General features: G+C 44.4%; 1 protein-coding gene across 1 annotated transcript in view; it reads right to left on the bottom strand.

The window, feature by feature from the left end:
- gli1 (GLI family zinc finger 1) overlaps window positions 1-10,542 on the bottom strand; it is a 46,270-nt gene that overhangs the window by 12,175 nt on the left and 23,553 nt on the right. The gene's annotated exons all lie outside the window — the stretch shown is intronic.

Here is a 10,542-nt window from a genome sequence, read left to right on the forward strand (position 1 = left end):
ATAAAGTTGAACACAGTAAAAATACGTCCTGCAGTCTTGCATTCAAATATAACTTGCAGAAAGTAAAATACAGGTCAGAAGTCACATTTCGTTAAGAATAAAAACCAACAGCACTTACAGTGAGCCATGCTAAGGGTGGTGCTGTACCTGCTTCAATCCATCAAATGTCATTTCATTAGTTTGTTTGGAATAATAAATATTAATTGCAAAATGTTTCGTAATTACAGGTATGTTCACAGTTAATGTGATTTAAAATGAGGTTATGAGGTTTGAGTGTAAATTTATGTCTGAGAATTGAGTTTCCTTTGCGAGAACACAATGCTAGAGTTGCCCTTCTGCAGTCACACGTTATTAGAAATATAAGCATCTGAAGCTCCATTTGGATAAATGAAACATGCATAAATACTTATGATCTCATAAATTAACATTAATGTCCCCTAAATAGCAACATAAAACGGTGTAAGCGTTACATATTGAACTTTAAAAGCAGGTCATGTGATGGTACTGATACACTCCCACAGATTAGACAAAACCCTGTGACACAAACAGTGGGCGTGGCCGTAATCTCTCTTCTCTAAACAATGTCGTGCACCTCAAACACTGCTGACCGACACTAAAAACCCGCCGCACCTTCCCATCCTGGAAAGAAGCGATCGGCGTGGAAAAGACCTGCAGAAGAAGAAAATCTGGGTTTTGCCTCAAAGCTTAAAAAAAAAGTGATGATAGTGGCAACAGAAACGGAGAAGAATTACAGTATACAAAGCAATCTTTTGTATGAAGCTCATATTGAGATGGTATCTTTCAGCAGGAGTGCATGTGTAAGGTAATTCTAGCTGAGAGATCTTGGGAACAAGCACCTGCTTATTACATCCAACCACATCAGTGCAGGTACTAATAGTCGGGACTGTGGACAAAGACAATACTGTACACGTTGATGTCATATCATCTTTTTTGTGTCAATATTGTTTTACCCTTTTAATCCTAAACATCTATTTTTTTTTTGGGGGATGATCTGTAGTAATAATAAAAAAAAGAAAAGAAAATGCAACATTAAATGTTTATATTGATTTGAAAAAAGAAAGCGTTAACTAATCGGACTACCTTGCATTATTCTTTTACTCTACACTTCAGTCCTTGCCATGCGTGCAGAATCAAAAATATTCCATTGCTGCTGTTCATGTGACAAGTGCTTAAACCCAAAGTGGGAAAGCTTCTGTCCACTGCAGATGAAAGCTCTGTTGCTGGGCCTGTTATGTAGCAGCACAAGTGTTAAAAGGGCAGCAGGGACCTATTTAAGCCCACGAGCCACCAGGGGGATTTGATACGCAAAGTTAGCGAGTGGCTAAATGATGTGGGCGGTCCGCGGCTAATTGCATATATTCAGCGCCTGCTTCGGATGTGTGTATGATAATTAGCCCGGAAGCGCTAAATAGAGATCTCGCCGAGCACCTCAGCTGTCCAGAACTCATAAATACCAAGAAGGGGGTCGCCAGACAGCCTGTCACACACACACACACACACACACACACACACACACACACACACACACACACACACACACACACACACACACACACACCTACACACACACACACACACACACACACACACACACACACACACACACACACACACACACACACACACACACTGACACACCTGTCAGTCTCACCAGGGGGTAGCATAATAATCTAGTGGCCACCAAGTCTGCAGAGAATGTGTGTGTGTATGTGTGAAAGACTGAATATACCGAAGCAGTTTGTATTGTGAAAGCACAGTAGCAGGTGTGTATGAGAACAGAGTTTTGGAGACAAGTGTATTTGCAGTGCTGTGTGTGTGTGTGTGTGTTCGAGAGCATGTTTGACATGATAAATGGTGGTGCATCTCGGAGTAAGACTGAATAATGTATGAGACCACCTGCGCATGAGCAAGCTGGAAATCTTTTTGAAAAATATGTTTGCGAGTGTTTCTCCAGGGAGCGAGGCAGCGAGCGAGTGTGTGAGTGTTACTGTTGTATTGCTCCGTGTAGGCGCGCTCATTTGTGTGTTGAGTAATTCATCTGCGCGGTACATAGAGAGTGCTCTTAGTCAGTCATTTACTGTCAGGCGAGCGCAAACAGAGAACAAGTCAACAGAATTCATGTTTGCCAAGTCTGAGCATCCCTGTCTTCTTCGAAACAATAAGTTGATGTTCTAACTCTGTGCAGTTAATGCAACACAGGGATGCACAGCGAGATGCAGTCGTAGCCCATTTTACACACTAGAAAAACATGACAAACAAAACTGTAGAGCATTCCTGAAGTGCATTTCTTTTTAATTTGCATCAGTAGGAATGTACCTCGGCCAATGGACTGTATGTGTGCATGTATGTATTTCTATATCTATACAGCGTGTAAGCACACATACAGTAGATGCATGATTATATACAGTGCATGCACGCTGCTGATACAGGTGCCGTGGCATTGTGCTATTTCAGGTCAATATCTTGTGAGAAACTCTCGAGGACTTTGCTTCCCGGTGTAATTTTGTGGTGCCGGGTTTCAGAGGGATGGGGCAGAAACATATTAAAAACCCAGAGGCCATAAATCAAACGGCTAACCAAACAAGACTGCTCCGCTGCGGCACAGTGAGCTGGGCAGGAACCAAGGAGCGGAGGATGAGGACAGGATGTCCAGCCACTTTCTACACCCAAAACCTCTCCATTCACACTCCAAACCACTCCAGCAGCACCACCGCCTCATACAAGTTAGCCTAAAACAAGACATCTCTACCTCACACAACCACTTTGTCCTCAACGTCATCAACCGTACTTAGGAATATGATGAAACCAGCGGGAAAAAGGCCATGAATATAGGATTAGTATGTAGCAAACAGTAGACTTCAATCTGAAGACTTGCATGCGGTGTAGAAATGAAGCTATTAAATGTTTTTTGAATAAATATATTCATCATTTATTTAAAAAAAATGAATGATGACAAAAAGCCATCAAGATCACAGACATCAGTGATGTCTAATTGACTAAGTGAATTAACTGAGCAATCAATTAATCGAATTATTTCAGTGTTTGAGGTTCGGCGTATTGGTGTATTAGCAGAATATAGAAAATCGTCCTGTTTTGACAAAGAAAAAAAATACAAAAATGGCTGGAAGATCACATATTTTGGTGTATGAAGACCTCAAAGTGACCTCACACAATATCACCAAACAAGGAAAGTAGCGTTTACAGCAGGGATCCTCAAAGTGTGGTTTGTGACGCCCCGGTGGGTCGCGGTTACGACAGATTGGCGAGCGGCAACAGTTGCAGGTCAATTTACAGCCCGCAACGTCAACAAGGGGTAACAGGCGTTACGCCTCCTCTTTTTGTACAAGATGAAATGTTGGTTAAAGACCAAGCAGAGAGGACAGCAGCAGAAGAGAGCGGAGGAGCACCATGTTCATCGCGTGGTGTAAATGCAATGTTCATGGGTGTTGTTCTTTTGTGTTCGGGTATCAAAGCTCTGTATGATCAGGCATTAGACATGTTGTGATTAAACCACCTCTGCCGGAAGGTTGCAAGTCTCTGGCATCGTTACAGGTGAAAACTTTGGGAACCTACGTTTTAAAGCATGGCTCCGAGGCACCAGAGAGACAAATTCATGGATTTCTCATAGTATCTCATAACTCATAGTATCTTAGATGTATATAAGCTGAGTTTACCTCAATTACTGGATATTTTTAAACAAGCCCAAGAGGTCCCGACTGTGGTCTAGCCTAATAAATTTAAGCTCACCAACCAAACAGCAACTTACCACCAATAAATAAAGTACGGCTTTGTATCCCGAGTGATCTGTTACTCATTCACTGTCAGAAACCCAACACTGTAAAGCTGATACGAACTACAACTGCAGAGCCAACATATTCTTTGTCCTACAAATCAAAAGTTGGATTCAAGAAATCAACCCTTACTCAGTTCAACACACAGCTGTTCCGTTGCTACAGCCTCACTGGGTCTGGCATGACCTGTAGCTTTAAGTGGCTAATGTTAGCAAACTTTAGATAGAGCAACACTATTTACACTTTGTTTTGCACTAAACTGTTACAGGACAATGTAAATGCTGACAACGCGTAATCGTAGCACAAGTAGAAAAGTCTAATTCTACCAAGTCAACCAAAGTTAGCTCACATTAGCCACCATAAGCTACTGGTCATACCAGACCAAGTAAGGCTGGAAAAATGTGTTATTTACTCTTTTAGCAAGCGTGGTTATGATTTCTGATGACATTAAAGTGTAATATTATCAGCGTAAGCTTCACAGACGCAGTCTCGCCCTCTTGTAGCAGGGCTTCGACTGCATCAGGTGACTTCTGGTACGTATTTGTCCCACAGACGTCAGTTCTCAGGTGATAGTTTGTGTTTGCGGTATACAAAGAGAAACATTGTTTAGTCTTGCAGGGTTTGGCCATTTGCGACATTCCCATGAAGCGTCAGTCCTCCTCCCTCTGAGGAAGTCTCCAGAGAGGACAGACATTTCCACAGGTCACTGGTTGTGTCAGACAAAAGGCCTGATCCACTCCACTCGGCTGCTCCACTCCTTTACTCTTGGGTGTAACACTAAACTGGGGCTCACACATGCCCCCCCGATGTAGAAAGAGGCATTTAATGACAGCCCCTCTCCTCTTAACCTCATTTCTCCTCTACTCTCAGATAGGAATGGGAGTATGCAGTGTGTGTTTGCTGGATAAACTCTTAAACAACACAAAACAGCCTGAATCACACTCTGCACACATCTTTGGAGCGTGTCCTGCAGTGTAAACACCCATCTGAAACTATTTTGTCCCCGTCTTTCTCCCCTCTCCCTCGTTCCCTACTTCCCTCCACTCATTCTGCCTTATCCATTGCTCTCTATCTCTGGCTATCTCTCTCTCTCTCTCTCTCTCCCCCCCACCCCCCTCCCCTCTTCTCCCCCGCTGCCTCCACCCTCTCCCTCATTCCATCTCTCCCAGCTCATTCCTGCTCTTGCGACCTCTCCCTCGCCCCTCCCCCTCCTGGCGGAGCTGCAGTCGAGGTGGGTGTTCTCTGGCTGTTATGACTTGAGAGACGATAATGGCAGCTATAATGTAGCCAGCCGTTCCTGATGTGGCTGGGCTTGTGGGGGATTCTGTTGTGTTAGGGCTGGAGACTGAGCGAGGGGAGGGAGGGGCGAGGAAGGCGGGACTCGGGCCGTCAGCCAACCAAAGTCCAGATCCTACCTCATTTTCTCTTTCATTTTCTTCTCTTTTCTTTCTCTCTCTCCTCACCCACCAACCTTTTCTAGCCCTGTTGTTTTCCTTCAGTGGTAAACTTTGTTTTTAAATTCTGGCTTGTGTTTGTAACCCCCCCCCCAACCCAATCCAGCCCAGCCCAGACTCTCCTCCTTCCCTGCTTTTCTCCCCCACACACCCTCCGTTGTGTTTTTACCCCTCTTACCCAGACTTTGTGAATTCCTCACAGCTGCTGTAATTTGATGGGGGCTAATGGTGTGACCACCGAAAGGCCACAGGGCTGGAGACATCACTGTAATGTACAATAAGCCCGATTCACTGACCTGCTGCAGGGAAGACGAATGTCATATCTACTTGGACAGCTACCTTGAGTTGCCTTTAAACAGCTTTAATTGTTCTTACGCCAAAATGGACAACTTCAAAAGATACCGAACTAAAATAAGCATCAATGTGAGCAGGTAAACAATAGGTACGTACAGGGCTGGTCAATAATTCAATATACATCTTTATTGATTTACAGCGCTATTGTGATGATGTAATATAAACCTGGACTGCCCAAATTGTCAGAGCTACAGATGAAAATAAGTTTCGGACTTTATTGTCCTCCCTTAGTCGGATGTAATTTCATGATAATATCAGAGCCAAAGCAAAATGTAGTGATGTCTATTTCACGCCCAGTAGACAGTGTGTAGGAAAATGATCATGCATCTTAGAAAGGTATTGCATTTCTGCACTGAGTTTATTTAAAATACATTTAGGTCATGAGGGTTTATACGAGGGGTTAGGGTTACATAAATCTAGTGCTGACAGTGTTCAGTAATTCAATATTTTTTTGAGAAAAATGTAAATTAAAACTGACTAAATTAGTAATTGAAATAACTTGTTTGACACATTTAAAGAGTTTGGTCTAATGCAAAGCAAAACCATAGAAACACAAGTCTTTGCATGGAACATCAATGGCTATTTTTGAATTTTGCAAACATATGTAATTGTTGCCGTCATGTTTTACACAACAATATCAGAAAAATATTCCTGTTAATATAGTGATATCAATATCATCCATATCACCCAGCTCTATACAGTGCATATCGTATTGCATATACGACAGAAATAACTTAAATGTTTAAACTAAAACACCAAACGTTTTGTCTACCATTGACACCCCCCCCCCCCACCAAAAAAAGAAGAAAGAATCCCTGAAGCCCTGAACTAATGTTTACCAAACTATCGCTGTGGTTAGATACAGTCAACACCGTAGCCCAGGTTTGATTCACACCTCACGTAACTCTCTACTGTAAACTGTGGGCTGAGGAAGCTGCGGCGCTGATGTCTCACTGCTGGGGTTCTCACCTTGTCGAAATGGCAGAATGAAACGCTGATCCCTTGTTGCTACACCGGCGGAGTGACTGATGACAGACATCGGGGCACTAGAGGGCTTGAGAGCGGCAGCTCGACATGACTACAAACGGTGGACGCGGCAGCAGAGCTACACCAGCAGAAGAGAGTAAACAGAGCAGAAAACAGCACCCGATCAGCTGTGACTGAACTTCTTTTTTTTTTAAAGTTTAGGCAAGCTGAAAGCCATAATCTTATTGAACTTGATGACAAGGTATGCTCCGTGCAGCAGGAGGGAAGAGCAAATAATGGAAAATACTAATACACTGACGGAGAACCATCTTTGGTGCAAAAAGGTCCCATGAGTCACTCAAGCTGCCTTATGAAGCAACACACAGTCAGAATGACTGGACCTGTCGGCCTGATCAGTCAGCAACTTGATAGTGTTTGTTTTAAGATGAGGAGCGGTTCACCTCTCCTTGTTTTCATTTGCCTGCACAAGCACAGCGCTGGACTTCTGGCTGCTGAGCAGCTTCTCAACGCCGGCTAGATGTTTAACATTCTTCAGTTCAGGGATTTCAACCATCAACTCTATCAGACGTGGTGCACGTGAGAGTGTTTCCTTCTTCTTTAGTCGCCCCGTACGATCGCTGTTCCTTCACTCCTCCACAATCCAACTTTTTCTCTGTCCTCTCTCCAGGCCGCCCACCCGCCATCCTGCACATACCTGTGGTTTCCTGTACCCGGCTCCCCTCCCCTCCTCTCTCTCTTTACCTCCAGCCCCTTTTCCTCCCCTTTTCCTCCCCCCAACACACCTTCCTCCCCACTCTGTCTACCAAGTAACATCAAACTCTTGTCTCGTCTTCCCCTCTTCTTCTTCTTCTTCTTCTTCTTCTTCTGCTACTACTACTTCGGCACGTCTGGGTATCAGGTAGGTAACGCCACAACCACAAATATTTCTTTGAACTCCTTTTAAGGAGGAGAAGTGGAGGAAACAGGGGGAGGAAAAAGGGAGAGAAGGACGGATGGATAAAGCAGATGAGGAGAGGTTGATTCACACAGCTGGCTCCCAGCTGTAGGCCGGAGGCAGCGCGTAGAAAACGCTCCATCTATAAACAACTAGGAGCCCAACCCCCATTTTCAAGAAGAAAGAAAAAAAGAAAAAAGAAGAGAGCTTTGTCATTGTAAATCCAGCTAAGCACTCCTCTTCACCTTCACCAGCACTCATGAACGTCGCCCAACTGCTTGTTGCTCTTTTCCTCCCATATTTTCTGGAGCTCTACGTCATTCTTCCTCCTGGTTTGGGTCCACTCTACTCATCACCGCTGAGGCTTTACTGACACTGTGGAAGCTAAAGTACAAATCAAGGCCTTGTAAATCCTCTCCAGTCAATCATCTACCTGACACCAGCAAAGAGAAAATGTCGACTGCACAAAAACACCGGAGCTGGCTGTTGCACATTGAAACAGGGACAAAAACCAGATAATAATCAGTTGGGTTTATAGAAAGACCGCAGTGATTATAAGAAAAATAATAATCCTAACAGTCTTGGGTGGGCAGGCAATATTTATAGCCGGCCTGCTGCTACTTATATTCCTTCGCTGTATAACACAGCTGGAAGTAAGAGAGGAGAGAGAGGAGGTGGAAAACTCGTGAGGAAAAAGAGACAGAGGAAAGAGAGGCAGAGGGGCTCCGGGGGATGGAGGGGGGAGAGAGAGAGAGAGAGAGAGAGAGAGAGAGAGAGAGAGAGAGTGTGTGGGGGTGGATACCTGACGCATGTGTGTGGCTGAGAGCAAGACAAGACAAAGAAAGGCAGAGAGAGAAAAACGCGAGAGCGCCCGACGTCAGGCTGTGTTTGTATTCGGTGTGTGGGAGAAACCGCTGCACAGACCCTGCAGGCCACCAGACGCACACAGTGACCACAGCTACACGACAGCCTCTCGCAGAAGAGAAACAACCGAAACACAACCAGGAAATACACTGGGCGGGATTAATCGAGACACGTTGAATTAGTTCACTGCAAATCTCTCACGACTTGGCGTCGTGCTTCAGAAAGGGGAAGATGCTGTAGACTCTAGAGACGTAAAGGCAGGTCAACCTGGAAAGACAGATGCTGTAAATGCAATGACTGGCAGGCAAACACATGTGTATATGCAGACACACTAATAAAGAGGTCGACGCTCAGACAAGTTGCCCGATGGAGAAGACTCTAACACAAGCAGCTATTTTTAAAGGTTTCCTAATACAAATCTGATTAAGGACGAAATAAACAAGTCTACAAATCGGACCGAGAAGTCAACTTTGATCTCTCTTCAGCAGGTAGTTTGCCGACATTATGTTTCAATAGTCACCTCTCGCTGGCCATGTGCAAAATTCGAGCCGTCACAAAATAAGCCTCAACTGTCACCAGAGCAGATATTTGCTATGAAGTAAATATATGTGTGGTGGACAGTCAAGCGGAAAGTCATCAGAAACCATGCTGCGTCTCCTTTAACCGCACATCTTAAACGTCATAAACAAATCCCGTCGTTCTACACAGCGAACCAGTCGTTCTCTCCTCAGAATGTCAACTGTGTTTAAATTTGTCCCAGTAGCTGAACACACACGTGGAGACTTGTCTTCCTCCGTTCACAGCTGTGCACGTCTGTGTGCGTCGCTCTCTGTGTTTGTGTGTACAACCTTGATAAGGTTCATTGTATTTTACATCATCACTTTCACGCTTGTGCTTGCCCCTCAACCTGCATCCCCTCCCTCTTACCTCCTCCCTGTCCTTGCATTTGCTCCCAAATAGCCTCTCACCTTCCTTACGTTTCAAAGAAAAACCTTTTCTACAGTTTTACAGTCGCTGGTTCATTTTAACTTCCAACGTGCAAAACAACACATGCGTTCCTCCTGTGCTCAAATTTGTCCCAGGCCACAACTCATCTCCCTCGCGTGCCCTCTGGGAATCTGCAGTAAACTATAAATCATACGAGAACTGATGACTGCTGTGATCCGTTGATGCAAAACCGTAGGGAAGAAAATGATGTTCTTCTTCTTTCATTCTGCTTGTCATTTGCTTAAACAAACCTAGTCAATTTACACGGTGAGCAAATTACAGAGCAGCTATTTGGATCATATACACACACGCAGACATATATGAGATGTGCACTTCTCCTGTGTGGTCCTTCTCAGAGCTGCTGACTTCATAACTAATATATCGCAGCCGTTTAGTTTAATACCCAGATGTTGGTAGGGGCAAGGCATCCAGGCCCGCATCAGCTTTTAATTGGCTGGGATCCCTGAGCTGGTGTTTGGGGCTTAGCATGTGACTCACTGAGACACACACACACACAGGCAAAAGCGCCCCCACACACTGACTGATGCATACACACACACTTTCCCTGAACGAATGAAAGGCTCGGCTGGGTTCAGGATCACATGCTGTCAGTAAGAGAGACGAGTCATGTTCGTCCAGAGGAGTCCACAAACTAAACAAACGCAGACAATAGACATAATAACAACACACACACACACACACACACACACACACACACACACACACACACACACACAGAGTTACATCTTGGAGATCCCAGGACCGACTGACGCCAAACTGCTGACGATTTCACCCAAACAGCAGCCACGATAACTGTCGAATTGACTATTATAGTGAGAATAAAAAGATGCGTACTATAGAAAGATGGAGAGGGGAATGGAACAACACAAGCAAGGTGATTGTTAGTGTGTGTGTGTGTGTGTGTGTGTGTGTGCGTGTTTTGAGTTCCCACCAGGGCTGTAATTAAGTGGCATTAACAACTAAAGGCAACAAATGAGCTAATCAAGCCGTTTTTGAACTGGATCCCCCATCCAGTAAGGAGCTTAAAACACGCACATAAACTGATGCTTGCACACATTCACACAGACTAATAAATAAAACACACTTCTTAAAACCACGTTTTAGGTTTTTCTCTCAAATAACCAGATGC

This window comes from Melanostigma gelatinosum (assembly GCF_949748355.1).
Source record: "Melanostigma gelatinosum genome assembly, chromosome: 3".
Lineage (NCBI taxonomy): Eukaryota > Metazoa > Chordata > Actinopteri > Perciformes > Zoarcidae > Melanostigma > Melanostigma gelatinosum.